A 15,604-nucleotide genomic window follows, 5' to 3' on the forward strand; every position below is an offset into this window, starting at 1 on the left:
CATTGTGAGCCTTTCGGTTTGCAAGCACTGGACAGACGTGGAGAGAGCCGAGAGGCACAGAGGCACGGCGGGGCTGGATAAGTGGCCAATTAAAGGACGCGAGCGGCGGATATCATGTGGATTTGGAATGAATTTCGCATAAAAACCTGCAAGAGAGAAATACAAAATACTGCGCCATTGAAGTGGTTCTTTCCTTCTTTTTCGCTCTGGGGAGAAGGGCTCTCACTTGAACGGCCCGTGTCAGGATTAAGCTGCTCTGCTGTGCGGTGTAGGTATGTGCTTTGTGAGACTGAGGCTGCCTTGACTCTCCCAAGTGCTGGCCGGAACTGCGCAGATCGCGGGGACTGCGCAGATCGCTCATTCCAACAAACTCCTCTCTTTTTCTCTCTAGCCTCTCTCTCATGTCCCCAGTCAGCAGGAGAAGTCTTTCCACCATGACAAACTAGATACACTAGATACAGTCTCTAAGCTACTTGATGTAATCTTTGCTACAAATCTGATGAAACGAGACTCCGGCTGAGAGTGCCACTCAAGTACTTAGTACTCGAGAGGAACAGAGCAGTGGTATTATGAGCACAGGAAGCGTGCACGATATTAACGGCCCCGAGACGCAGCAAAAGATTTATACAAGCCACAGGACTGCCATATGTTAAACGGCTTACACGCTTCCTGAGTTTCGGAGTCTTCAGTCTGCCAGGCCCTCAAAGCCTGTCCGTCTACACAAATCATACACAGGACGAGAATCAGTCCTGCAATACCTGCAGGATAAGAACATCCTCAGAACCGCCAAGCCTCTGCTTTCCTTTGCAATGCCCTGGACACTTTCTCCGCCATTCCGGGCCTGGCTGTGACCTTAGCTGGAATGTTAGTCAAAAGATAATGGTGCAGTCATAACTGGGAGTGCTGCTAAATTGAAGGCAGAAATCGCACAAAGCTGGTTCGGTTTGCAATGTAATAGTGGTACGGCGTTTACAAACACATATTGATTTGCTCACCCATAGTCCCACATCGTACAAACAGCAATTAGTGCAATCAGAAAGCAGAAAGAGAGACACAGGGAGAGATAAAGGGATAGAAAGAAAGAGGGAGAGAGAGAGGGGGGGAATTTTAGCTAAGCAGTTAAATCTCTGGATATTTCCAGATTGTGTTGCATCAGACAGACATCTATGGAATAAACAGTCCAATGTGATAACAGTGCCTTGGGTTATGTTTGCAAGATGCCAGATGAACAGATGCAGGAAAATGGAGAGTAGGCAGATCATTGTTTACTCTGAGCTCAACTCTGAACAAAAGTTTAAAACCATTTAACTGACTCCTCTGGATGTGGGTTATCATCTTGCCGCTTTCTTGCAGCTTTTCTTATCACCCCGAAGTGGCAATAAAAAAATTTGAAGAGATGAATGCTTTAAAAAAATATGATTAGAGAAATCATGTTCCCCATCAATGTGTTTTTGAGAGCTACAGAGTATAGAGAACGGAAACTGGAAAGACTGAATTTCGAGTGAATTTCAAGAGAGTGGGCAGGAAAAATGACTACTGAGACACATATACCTATCATAGTACATAGGCTCCATATAATTAAAAGATGAACAGTACCTCATCACGTTCATATTCTACCTCAGCGCAGGTAATTACCATGCAGGTGCTTGGAGCATTTTTCTGTGTCCATGGAGACAAGGAAAATAATTCTGTCTGACAAGAACATTTTATATCGCATGCTGTGCTGCTGATTTGTGATATATCTGTTCCCAAGCTCAAACCGGCTTAGATGTAGTCTGTGGCTTACAGAAACACTAATAGCATGTGTCAAAGTATGTGTGAGCCTGCGGTAACCCTTGCCTCTGGCTGTAATGATTGCTTTCTTCCCAGAAAGTCAGCAATAGCTGCTAGCCCCTGTGGCTTTTGCCAGTCTGGGAGAAGATGCAGCATACATTTCGGTTTGCTCCCCCGAGACTCTGACAGGGGGCTAATGGCACAGGGCTTTTTTTGGCCCGAGGAGAAAGCGGACTTTCATTCTACGTTAATAGTTTAGAGTTCATGAGGACAGAAGGTCAGAAAGTGCACAGGGAATGCTGTAGGACAGCCGGGCACCACTGGGCTTCCCATTAGGGGAATACAGCAACTTCTGTTTCCTTGAGTTCATGAGGTGGGCGCAAACACACAGTTGATTTATGACCTTTATTTACTTATTTTTAAACCTTTTTTTTTTAAATGGGGAAACCACTGACACCAAAGTCTTCTTCTGTTTTGAGATGAAAAATAGTGTACTCTACAAAGAGTTCTTAAGAGCTGCTATTTATAAGACTCATTAAAAGTCATTCATAGGTTATAGTGTGTCGAAAAGACTTTTATGAGATGATCTATCAAAAACGGATCAAAATTAATATTGTCAAGCTTCCGAATTCATTACTTTTAAGGGACCACAACTCATTGAACTAATTAACCATCTTAAATAAAACTGACATGTTTAGGAACTAGTAGCCCATGCTGTTGATGACTGCCTGAAGTGTGACCCCATATCTCTAGCAATTGGTTAGCCAGTTCTACTGGCAAGCATACGGGCCCATTGTACAATGCTGCACAGAGGAGGTGGTGTGCTTTGAATTATGAGAATGTCCTTTATTCTTTACATCCTCTTCATTCCTGTACATTCACCTTTGTCTGTTCACTCCAAAAGACTTTGGTCCTAAAGCGCTAAACAGTTTCATGCAATATCGACACACCTACATAGTGGTTGGATACTGGACACATTTGGATAATATTCGTGAGGTGTATCAGTTTTTCTGTGACCACTGGCCTGAAAGAAAGGCCTCTGATCTTTCCTCCACAAGTGCCAATAACTGTTTAATCCCACTCATGTAAACCTTATCTCTGACTATATATGACCAAAATCAGACAGATAAGAGTATCTTCCTCATATCATCTAAAGATGTTTGTACCTGTTACTGTCCCACCTTAGCTTACTCATTCTAGGCCCAAATTTCTGTAAAGCTGGTGAGAAAGAACTAAAAACTGAATTAAAATTAACTGAGTTCTTCAGGACTGAACTGAAGTGAACTGAATTCTTCAGCACTGAAAGTATGCTACTATTTTCACTACTCTGGTCCTCTGAGGTCTCTCAGGATGATTGTTTTTACTAAGCTCAGAAACTTTGCTTAACTATGTAGTGCAGTTCATTTTCACACAGCTAATATCTTATTATTGATTTATTATAACCTTTCAGCCTCATGAAGGCTTGCTTTAGTGGCACTGACATTTATTTGGTCATTATGACAGAACAAATAATCAGTCAAGTGTCCAATTTAATATGGTCACCTAAAATGGGGGCATGGAGGGTTGGGTGGGGGAGGGATTCTATATGGTTCACACATCACTAGTGTGTGTGTGTGTGTGTGTGTGTGTGTGTGTGTGTGTGTGTGTGTGTGTTGGGGGTGGGCTTGGGAGTGCTGTGGAGGAAACGGTATAGAGGGAAGCGATGGGCTTTGGCAAGGTGCCCTTTTCTCCCTGAAAACGTTGCCCATGTCATCGGGCTGATTGTAGTGTTACAGAGCTCCGTTACAGAGCTCTGCTGTGCCCAGCCCATCCATCACTGCCACAGAGCTGGGCAGACATAGTGCAGGCTCAGCACTAAAGAACTGCAGAAGCCAGCTCAGTGGAGTGTGGGACAGAGTGAGAGTGCAAGAGAGAGGTGTGTGTGTGTGTGTGTGGTGTGTGTGTGTGGTGTGTGTGTGTGTGTGTGTGTGTGTGGTGTGTGTGTGTGTGTGTGTGTGTGTGTGTGGTGTGTGTGTGGTGTGTGTGTGTGTGGTGTGTGTGTGTGTGTGTGTGTGTGGTGTCTGTGTGTGTGTGTGTGTGTGTGTGTGTGTGTGTGGTGTGTGTGTGTGTGTGTGTGGTGTGTGTGTGTGGTGTTTGTGGGGTGAGGGAGTCATGTTTTCACATGACAGTGATGCAGACTGAATGTCAGTTACTGTGTAAGAGAAGAGGGAGCAACTAAAACAAGAAAAATATTGCACTGGCTTGTGTCTTCTATAACCGCACTCATTCGGGACATACACGACTGCATCTACTGAGAGACTGGTGAAGGCACCCCAGATAGAAAAACAATTTCTCATTTTGTGACTTACTAAAAAACTTTGTTTACCTATATTTTCAGCCCATTTGACAGAATGACACAGAGAAGAAGCCCTTGCCTGGAACAACACGACCCCACACTCCTGAGTGATGCTCACTCATCTTCAACATGAGGTGCTTTAAACGTGATGAATTTTAAACAGCGCAGCAGCCTGTGTCAGCCTTAGATTATAGCTTTGGCCTAGCCATCCAGCCTCTGAGGGTTTGTTGCATGGCAACCATGCGCTGCAGCTGCACCATTCGGACCTATCCAGGTAGTCTGTGGAGAACCCTTACAGGCGTAATACATAAGAATGAGACATGCTCACTTAATTCCGCGGCTCTGTTGTGCCTGGAGCCCCAGTTAATATAGGGAGTGAATGGGTCATGTGACGCCCCGGCAGGATTAAGTATCTTGAGCCTCACGCGCACGCCCGGCGTGCTGTGGCATGGGTGTCTTCGGACAGCTTTCACTTTACACACAAGAGTGCTCGGTGACACCCAATCCTGTGTGGAAAATTACTGCCTGCTCTGACCATCTCTCTGTGTACCTCTGTGTGAATATGAAGATGGCATGTGCTGTGTGTCCAATTCCAAGGGTCTTGTTTCTCTTGTAGGGAGCCCGGGAGAAAATGACATGCTGTTTACACGTCCACAGACCTTGACGGAGAGTGTGTGAGCAGGAGAGCGCTGGCAATAGGGACGTGGGGAAAGATCACTTGAAAGATACCATGTGAAGCAAACCCAGTTCTACTTGCTGCTTACACCATCTGGCTCTTTTCTGTTCTTCACCTCTATTATTAATGTGCAGGTCTTAAACTCTGTACCCCCTACATTAATGACACACACAAACAGTTGTTTGTCCTGCTAATAAAGCACATGCAGCGGTGAATAAAAAGTGAATAAAAAGGAGGCTTCTCAGCGTGTCTGGTGGATGTCTCGGTAGAGATTTTAATTAGGGGCCACGGAGGCCGAGAGCAAACACAATTTTTACGTAAAGTGCTGGGGCTGACCTCTCTCCCTGTCATTCTCATTAGTGTGTGGAGCAGCGGTCGAAGAAAGCTAGCACCGCTGATTTTAAATCTGGTCTCCAGGCAGGCTCTAGGAGACAGAGGCCAGCTCCGCCCCGTGCCACTCAGCCTTGCTCTCGTTCTAATGAAGCCATTAAGCCAGACGGAGAGCGAGCGCATGCACGCACGGAGCACGGCCGCCCCGGGCTACGGGACACACCCGGAGTTTAGGACGTCACATCCGCTTTGCTGACTTTGGCAACAAACGGGAGGTGCTGAGGCTGGGTTTTCTGCATAGGTCATCCATAGTGCAGATGACTTCACCCGTGCACGCAGGCGAAACACGCTCGTGAGAATGAAAATACGTGCTGGATAGGATGTCTGTAAACAACAAATTGGAGGTTATTGAAGGAGCCCCTGGCATATTTTACACAGCAGTGAAGTTAAACTGAGAAAGTGAACATGCCTTAAGAGATTGAAAAAAAGGCTGGTGGTATTTCTGTGCATATGCGCAGGCAGACGCACAAGTGTCCAGCCATGTACACACTCATGCACACACACACACACACACACACACACGCACGCACACACACACACACACACACATATGCATACCAAGACACAAGAGAGGGGCCAACGTACTTATATGACTAGAGTGAAATTCTTCAGCATGTCTCTTGATGCTGCTATTTCACACTTACAGTAGAGGACAGTGAAGAGAGCTCATCACAGATCTCCTCCCAGAGCTGAACACTCCAAACCAGTCTAAACACTTCTAAACACTTCTAAACACTTCTAAACACTTCTAAACACTTCCATATTGTGGTGTTGGCCAATGCCTTCCTGCATTCTGGAAATTAATATGAGATGTTTTAAATGTTGTTTTAAACTGTTTAATTGTATGTATATTTTTATTGAGTTTAGGCGTCTTTTACTGAGATGAGTGTTATTGATGAGTGGGCTGTCATTGTCTACGTATTGTGTTTGACGTTTGGTTATCCTTCCCTTATCTTCTCTATGCACTAGTTCCCTTTTCTGATTATTTCTGGTGTGTATAGTGTCAATTAAATGGTTTTTTTTATAGCAGAAATGTCTTATGCTTCTTCTTCTGAGCTGACACTATAATATGTTCCTTAGCAGATGAGGACAAGTTCAGAGTTTCAGATCCTGGTTTGAACAGAAATCAGGAAAAAGAGCATATTACTTAGAACTCACTTTCAGATCCAAATCTTCATCCAGTCACTAGAATATTCTGGTTCTGTTTCATGACTTCATTTCAGTCCTGATGTGAGAAATGATCCTCAGTGATATATGAGGGCAAAGGTCACAGGGATGGATGTCTTCATACCTTTCAGTAGGGCTTTATGTGAATATTTTCAAAATGGAATTAAAGACTTCACCCACATTAAGAAGAACAAACCACCATTAAAGTCACGGAGTGTTTAGAATGAATGTTAGCTATTAAACATTTCAGGCTGGGCTGTCAGTGACCTTGCCATTGGTTTTTAGGTGGGAATAGGTTGGCAGAAACATATTGTAATCGATACAATGAGCTCATAGTTAGCTCACAGTGAACCCATCTGAAAGGCACTGTACTAACATTCACGTTCTGTAGCCTGACATTCTACAGCACACTGAGGAGCCCCATGAACATGCAGCTGTCAGCATTGGACAGACTTTCTCTGTCATGCGGCGGAGGCCAGCAGGCCGTAACCGAAGTGTTCACGATAGTAGAGGAAGACACTGTTTCTGGACAGATATCAGAATTGGGATTAGCGTCCTCTGTTATTGCCCGCAGAGATCCGTACCTACTCAAAGTAACCAGGTATACCTGATTACACCGGGTAATTTGTTTGGGTCAGAACATTTTTTCTCACTGCATTCTGACAAGCCAAACACCGAAGTGCATATTCTAGAAGCCTTATTCTCTAAGCTTGTGATTGTGGTTTTTTTTTTTTTTTTTTTTTTTTACGTTTAATTGCTAAAGTTTGAAGATGACTGTGATTTCTTTACTACACATCACTGGACCCATATTGGTCCATAAGTCTGTAAAATATTACCACTACCACTTTTAGACCAAGGTTATGTCATCATTTTACTGTTGCTCTGCTGGGACTACATTGAGCGCTAGCTCACACAGCCTCTGAAGTTTCCTCCTAAGACCCAAAGTCCATCTCAAAGGCATCTTAAAGGCATCTATTACTAATACTTTAATATTTTTTTCAGTGTACATACCCCCTGCTTTTTTGTTGAGGAATATAGTCTTTGACATTTGTAATGAATATTTTCTTTGGTTATGCTGAGTCTGAGTTCTGTCTCAGCACAGCGTCTCCTACTGGACTACTCAAGATAATAAACTTGCTTTCAGATCTAATTAAGATTAAGATTAAATTTATTGTCATTGTTCAGTACAAGTACACGGCAATGAAATGCAGTCTTTGCACATCCCAGCTTCTTTGGAATTCGGGATTCGGACAGACAACATTCTGATTCATAGCCCAGAGCCCTACTCACTAGGCTGTCCCTGATGGCTTTACCCCAAAGACGCACCTTTACACTAGCAAGATTACTCAACCAGGACTATGTCATGATGTCCACCTTAGACAACCTTTGCAGACATTCTGTTTGGGCTTCTTTTCACATTCTCACAAGGTTCTGGCATGTGTTCGGTTCAGTAGCATGGTCAGGTTTCAGACCCTGTTCCAGGCCTGGAAACTTGGCACCAAAATGTGCTCGACCCTGGAGCCATATGGCCCACAGAGAGTGTGTGAATGTCCTCATTTGGGCGAAGAAATGCTACCTAAAGCCTTTGTTATAAAGAAGTTAATGAATAAGATAAGAAATAAGTATTTCTCATAACAGATGTGCTGTCCATCGCTCTTTCAGATAATACTGCTTTTTGGATGAAAGTGACTGCTTTATAGCATTAGCCTTGAAAACTAAGAACTCAGTTAAGTCTCAGTGCCTAATATCATAGCATTTTGAAAGAGCCTACAAAGGTTTACACCCAAATGTAACATTCCCACTCAGCCAGCCCAAATTTAAAATGGATTTTTCAGTCACTTTTCAGCCTGTTCCTGATTTGTCTTTGACTGTCTATTACACTGAAAGCCTAACATGGGCCTAATTAAATGACAGAGTATTGAGAGTCTGAATTCAACCCCACACCCCCTTCCTTTCCATCTGATTCATTTAAGGGGCATGCAGGTGCCTAATAAATTGTATTTCATGCTGTTGTTCAATCACACAGTTCAGTGAACTGAACAAAGCATGTGAGACTGTGCATAATGTACTACATTATATAGTCTAACACTATCTCCCGGCTTGTGGGGGAGAGCCCTCTCAACGCACACATGAAGGACCAATGAACTTGAGCGCTGAAGCATGACTGTACATAACCTGGTCCTCTCTCTCCCTGATTCACAGCTAGGGAACGTGGGGGTACAGGGTCTTGATCCCAGACGTGTAGCATACTGCTTCGACAGAGATGGAACATCTGTTTAAATGGCTTTTTGAAATGGAGATAGTGGAAACTGTGTCAAAGGTTACGGCTGTACAATGCAAGCGGAGAGGGACATATCCATTACATTTGGAAGGCAGTTGTTTGACAGAAGAATGTTCTGTGGCTTGCTTCTCATATGCCTGTGCTTTGTGCGATCTTTATGCCAAGCTCCTGAAGATACCAAGAGAGAGTAAAATCATCTGTTGCGTTTAAACTGAAAGCAAGTGTCAGACCAACCAAGGGAATCATAGAACGGTAGGCAGTGGTGGCGGATAAAAAGTGTAAAGGTATGGAAGCATGACAATAAAAGGTCATAGAAGATGAGAGACCTTTGATGAAAGCCCCTGGGGGCGAGAGAGAGACAGACAGAGAAAGATTGCAAGAGAGAGAGAGAGAAAAAGGGAGAGAGAGGGAGAGAGAGCATCATGCAAGAACATCACACAGGCCTAGTGAACAGCATTCCAGACCACATCTGAGCTGCTGGGTCAGTGGGTTTTCCTGGTGCCAATGCGGGATACCTGGCCTCCATCTCCCCATGATCAACCCACTTCAACCTGGGGTCCTTCGTCCCCCTCCGCACCCCTCACCATGGAGCAGCTTATGGAAAGGACACAGGCCCACGTACTGTGCTGGAATGAATGCAACCCAGGGCAATGCAACCGTAGCATCACTGTGCCTGAAATGTGAGCTTCACCGCAGGGAATTATAGTGCGTTCACTAACATTAACAGCGCTACTACGACTGGACATACTAATGCCGCAAGTTTCTTCTCTGACCTTGTCACACAAGGCACTCACCACACACTCTTACATTTGTTTTCACTCCTTTGGACTCACTCTGCTGAAGCTTTTTAAGAACACCACACACCCTCTCCTGTTTTTTCGCCTGCCACTGTGAGCTACCACTCACAGACATTATCATCACTCTCTTATTGCAGAAACTTTCTCTTCCTTCTTTAATGTTTTATTCACAACAACTCAACAACACTTGCCATATTGCTCTCCTTCATCAGAATAAAGAAAGAAAGCGAGACAGAGGAAGAGACAGAAACCTCACAATATATGGCAAGTTCAATAAACCCCCTTATCCTGATAGTCTATTTTCCCTTCACTTAATTTCTTCCTGTGCTGTTATCAGTACATTTTTCTCCCAGGAAACCCCAGCATCAGAGTTAATAAGGCATAACCATTTCATTTTCAAGGCCAGTGGAGGACTGCTATGAGGGGCATTTGTCAGAAAGTGCCAGTAAGATAACTTGCCTAACTGTCTGCATATTTTCAATTATTCCAGAGTTTCTGGGCATAATTTCTGTGGATTTATTAGAATATTTTCACCATGACTAAATATGTCTTCTATTTTGCACAAGAACTGTGACCCATTCCCACTGGTTAAACAACACTTCGGGTGTTAGTGGGTGTTATTTAATTCCATGGGGAGCAAGATATTCTTATCCACATTTCATTCATGTAGGGGCAAGAGCTTGTCAGCAGTCAAGTTCAGTTTCCTCCCACTGAGTTAAAATAGTTTGACCTGATGTGTTGCCTATGAATGAACCTTGGTATATATGCAGACTGAAGTGAACAGCTGCTGGCAGAGAACAAGAGATGGAGAAAGAGAGAGAGAGAGAGAGAGAGAGAGAGAGAGAGAGAGAGAGACAGAAAGAGCAAGAAAGAGACAGAGCCAGAAAGATCGTGACTGAAATCCACTGTTCTATCTTTATCACGAAGGCAGAGAGAACTGAAGCAGACTAGCACATGGCCTGATTCCCTGGGACGTTATTAACTCCTGGGCCGGTACGGCTTGCATCATACTCAAAGTACTTCCCAAACGCTGTCAGTTCCCTAGAAAACAAATAGAAGTAGAGATGAGCTAGTCAAATATAGGATATCCTACCCATCGTGTTGTGAGACGGAGATTTAGATGGCTCTTATACTATTTCCTGAATAACCACAACAGCCTTCCCGTAAGCAAAAAACAAAACAAAACCCTGAAGCAAGGAGCAAAGAAACAGGTGAGGCTAATAGCAGGAACCTACTATTAGCCAATTAATGCTACGACAGTGAGTTCCTAATTTAATCCCCTAGCTGGGGAGACCACAGAGGTAGCAGGCTTTCATTCTTTAAGCTGTTATCTACGTGACTGATATTAGTTTAATTTTTAGTAATCCAAAGTAGCTAGTGAAGAATATTCAGTCAAATCAACAACAAATTTTAGGTGTGCAGCAGTAGAGGTTACAGCAGTAGAGAAACGGTGCTATCATCCCCACATGGCCTCAGGACCAGCTTGGTCTGCCTGCCTGCCATCACCGTTACAAGTGCAAGCTCACTGATTAAAAATCAGTGTGGGAAGGCGTTTAAGCAGTACCGTAAGGCTTGTGACATGGACCTGTGGCAAATGCTATTTTCATATCTACAATATAGCGATAACAGCATACAGTACTTGACTTTGAGCCATCTCCTGCTTTATATGCTTAATAAATATTTAATAAAAGTGCTTAATAAAATAGACAGAAAACATGGTGACTGTTCACTAACAGATTTTTATCGAGTATGCATAGTGTAGTGTCTGTAGGCCAATACATAAAATATGCATGGTAAAATAGTTAAATTTATCTTATGAACTTCAGTATTTCAAAGTCCAGCTTGTTTTAGATGGCTGTATGTTTCAGCCACATTTCACCAGTTAAAGCTCTCTCTCTCTCTCTCTCTCTCTCTCTCTCTCTCTCTCTCTCTCTCTCTCTCTTGCTCTCCTTAACGCACACACACACACACACACACACACACACACACACACACCAGCTGTGGTAGCATATGTGTAGAATAATTGGAAGCCAATGGCAATAACCCAATCAATGCGAATGACAACAATCACTTTGTAACAGCATGCAGCACGGGCTCTGAATGCAAAACCCTGCAGACGCAGCTTCCAGAGGAACCTTGCTGACTGAACACAGCTGCATTCACCAAGGCACTACTGCGAAAAACCACACAAGCATTTTTTTTAGGCAAAACATGCAAGAAAGCAAGACACCATGAAGGCCCCTAAAAGGATGAATAGTGAGAGTTGGAGCTTTTAACCAGGCGCAAACAAGCTTCTAATAAAATCCAGACTGGCTGCTCAACACAAGCCAGGGACACAGATCATTATGTTCACTAATTGGGCTACTGAGAGTCGAATCATTAGGCAGGCCTGATTGGCTGGCGGGATGCAGCAGAGATGGACTACAAAGGTGTGCAGATCTGAGATGAATCAAATAATACAGGAGGTGCTGTGTGGGGAGACGTTCAGGTAGCAGTTGACCAAGGAAAACAACACAGATTTCCCATATAGCCCTGTAAGATGGGCATTTTCACCCCACACCCTTATGGGTTTGTTTACGTTGTCCTTCGGTTGCTTGTATCTTGAGCTGATTTAACTACTTATTTCAAAAACTCAGGTGTAGTTTCTGCTTCAACATAATATGTCAGGTTAACCAAACATCATTTCTGATGGAACAGCGGCAGGACACCAGTGATGTGGGTGGCTGAGGGACAGGTGACGGCCAGCCGGCCATTCGTATGCTATGCTGTGGAATGTTCTGCAGCTACAGTACCGGTGTGCTGCCACCAGCCCTGACGCCACGCCAGTGGCTGACCAATCAATTTCGATCACATCCGAGTCACAGTTCACCAGGCTGCGCTTGGAGCTGCTGCCCAGCGAGAGGCACTCTGAAGCACTTCCGTGCTTCCTGCAGCACTTCCGAGCTCACAAGTGATAGCACCTCACTGCCCCTCACTGCCCCTGAGGGGTAAGGGCCACAGGAGAACTGGGGTGTGCTTGGAAGGGCTTCTGTGGAACTAAATGGAGGGACCAGAGGCACAGCTTACCACCAGGCAAGGCAGGCAACTGCTTGGGACACCAGGCCAGTGGGGGGCCTCTGAGGGCAGATGAACTTACTTTGCAAAGTTTGCAATGAAAGTATGAGATATAGACTGTCTATGGTATGAGACCTGAATTCCCCAAGGGGGTCCAGCCTTTACTCCACTTTACTCCCGTTGCAAGTAACGTGTATGGTTATTGTTTATTGACAACAAGTTGTCAGCAACGAAAGCAAGTCAACAAAAATGAAGATGCTGGCAGTGAAAAGAGAAAGAAGAAAAAAGAGGGAGAGTAGGAAAAAAGCATGACAGCAGTGAGTGTAGCAGATAACAAGTATTAAATATAATTCTAAATAACTGTGCGGCTAGTCTAGCCTTAACTGTGCGGGAGGTGAATGACATAACCTCCAGTAGAATTGCATTATTTCTTTTGTTTACTTTGATGTTTTAACTTTTAGTTAACATAGATAGCCGAGCATTCTAGTGTGTCCAGTCAACACCAGTCAACTTGGTCTTGGGCATTGTTAATGAAGTCAACGTGGTCTCTGCCATTTTTAGAGCAATGTTTTAAGTAATGTGATTTGGAAGGGGAACTTGAACATTAGTTTTTCTGTAACTAAATGATGAAAGCTGTGTCTGGCCAAGCTATGAATGCTTGACAGTTATATTTTTTATATCACAATGGCAATGAATGCTGGTTGATGGAGCCCCTCTGAATTTTTGCCCAGGGCCCTAACAGCCCTAACAGGACCTCCATTAGCTTTACCGGAGCCATACTCCATACCACAGGCTGAGAAATGCATGCATGCATACCCACACAATCAAGCACACACGTGCTCATAGTGGGTGGGAGGATTTTCATTTTACAGCCGTGCCCTGTTATACAGGACACCCACCGCAGCTTGAAGGTTTGAAGGCCTTCGCAGCAGAGCCTGGTGGGCCCGGACTGGCCTTGTTCAGTGATCCTGCTGCCTGCTGGAAGAGAGGCCTTGCGCAGGTGGTGCTGTCAGCATGGTGTTTTCATTGCTGGACTGCATCTCGCCCACTCGGACATCTGTTGCTTTGGTCTGTGATGAGGTACAGTCTATCTTGGCTGACAAAACAGTGATAATGAAGTCTGGCTTAACCTTGGTCCTGTCGGTTCGGCTGAGAGAGCTCTGCCTTCCGTCCGCACAGGCAGAGTCGAAGGAAGGGAAAGTTTTTGAACTGGAGCCAACCTCTTTCTCTACCTGGCCTACCCCTTCTTATAAAGGTGCAGTAGGTGTTCGACTGATGAACAAGAGAGTCATCTTCTAAGTGAACAAGCGTGTCATCTTCTGCTAGATGGACACACTTACGACGTGCTATGTAACGTGGTGCAGCATTGCTGGGTGTGTGTGGGACCGAGGAATGGTGAGCGACAAAATCCTGCCACTGCCTATCAAGTATGGCCTGTTGCCAAGGAAGAGGCCTCTTGGTGCAAAAAGGTGTGCTCTTAATCGGCCCGGTTTCAATAAAGCAGAGGGCAGATGCTCTGGGCTCTTCCCACTGGACAAGCTCCCACTGGACCATCAGGCGAGCACCCCTTTAAGAAACATGACTACTATTAATAGCACAATAAAGCAGGAGTGGAGGGGGAGGCTAGCGAGAAAGGAAGAGGAAGAGGAAGGAAGAGCAATCACAGGGCCGAGTGCCGGCCGAACGTCGTGGCTGATTTGATGAGAATAACTTTTGGTTGACTTTCTGATTGAGCCACTTCATTAGCTGGCTTTGTGGGAGACAGCATGGGGCGACAGGGAACCCTAATGGACTCCGCATTGTAAGGCTTCCAGAATGGGGTACTGTGGGAGGTCAGGGCCATCAGGTCCTGCTGGATGTGCAGTGGGGACCTCGGTGAAAATGTAGCAATCACTGGGCGTCATCAGCCTAGTGACCTCTGCCACTTCACAAAGCTTAAATAGCTCAGTGAGGCCATACCACTACAGCAACAGTTCAGCACTTTTAAAATATTATTCTGAAACGCATGCCATAGTTGACACACTGCCAATCAAACAATGGGAGGAAATGAGTCTAAGTTTGCAACTAAAAATGTCCTACTATGGAAAACAAATCATCACGTAGAATGATGTCAAATGATTAGTGCGAGCCTTAAAACCACACGCCATATCACCTTCATTCTTTTTAGGTGTTACTAAAGTCTCCCTGATGTTAAGCTGCGAGAGGCTGGCCAGCTGTTCCTGCTGCTCTTCGCACTGTTACCGATATATTTGGCTTCACTCGCCCATAAATGTGGCCCACCTGAATCCACGGCCCATGTTTTCCTGTCCGCTTGCCAGGAAGTTTGTTGCAAATGTGGCTTAGCCTGAATGCTTCACACAGGGCAACCCTGAGGGGCGAGCCGTCACGGCAGGCTTGGGGTGGGAGCGCAGCTGTCGGAAACTTTGGGGGACGGACAATCCCCACAGTGCCACTGTGATGCGATCCGGCAGCCAGACCCTGCTACTCCCCACTGCCAAAGCTCCACCCAGAGCCTCCCTGTATGAGGGCCGGTGTGAAGCTCTTCGTTATGTGCTCATGAGACCAGGCGTGCATCTCCCTGGTGGTTATCTTCAGCCTGTGGGGCTGCTCACATGTCGTATTCATTAGGAAGCGCCAAGGATTTGGTATAGAGCCAGCAGAAGTCGCAAGCAAACAGGAGGCCTAGTTGGTTTAACAGAAGCATTCATATGAAAGAGACATCCTAGACAGTTGAAACACACACACACACACAAAATGAAAGAAATATATATTCACACTCACCTCCCACCACCTACCATCCACTTTATTAGAAAGTTTGCTTATTTTTTAGAAACACCTAATAGGTGTGAAAGTAGAGACAGACCATCTGCTGTCATACACTTTGTGTATGTCATCCTCCACCTCATCATCAATGGCCAATTCCTGACTAAAGGACCACTGTTGGATAGACGTTTTTTTGTTAGGGAGACAACTCTCGACACAGCAATGACACCAACATGGGTAAAAATTCCAGCAACACTGCTATGCCTAACAGACTGACACCAGCACAACACTCACTACCATGCCAATTCAAAGTAAGAGTCAAGGCAGCGCTGACAATGGGCAAGTGCCCAAATAATCCAGACAGACGG

At 44.9% G+C, this 15,604-nt stretch overlaps 1 protein-coding gene and 1 long non-coding RNA gene across 2 annotated transcripts in view; one reads left to right on the forward strand and one right to left on the reverse strand.

The window, feature by feature from the left end:
* The window catches only part of pitpnc1a (phosphatidylinositol transfer protein cytoplasmic 1a), a 38,200-nt gene that overhangs the window by 15,794 nt on the left and 6,802 nt on the right, over positions 1-15,604 (reverse strand). The gene's annotated exons all lie outside the window — the stretch shown is intronic.
* On the forward strand, positions 63-5,670 carry LOC113568853. The gene is made up of 3 exons (XR_003409650.2): positions 63-272; positions 4,151-4,242; positions 4,725-5,670. It is a non-coding gene; the product is annotated as an uncharacterized LOC113568853 (long non-coding RNA).

The sequence above is a fragment of the Electrophorus electricus genome, chromosome 1 (assembly GCF_013358815.1).
Source record: "Electrophorus electricus isolate fEleEle1 chromosome 1, fEleEle1.pri, whole genome shotgun sequence".
Lineage (NCBI taxonomy): Eukaryota > Metazoa > Chordata > Actinopteri > Gymnotiformes > Gymnotidae > Electrophorus > Electrophorus electricus.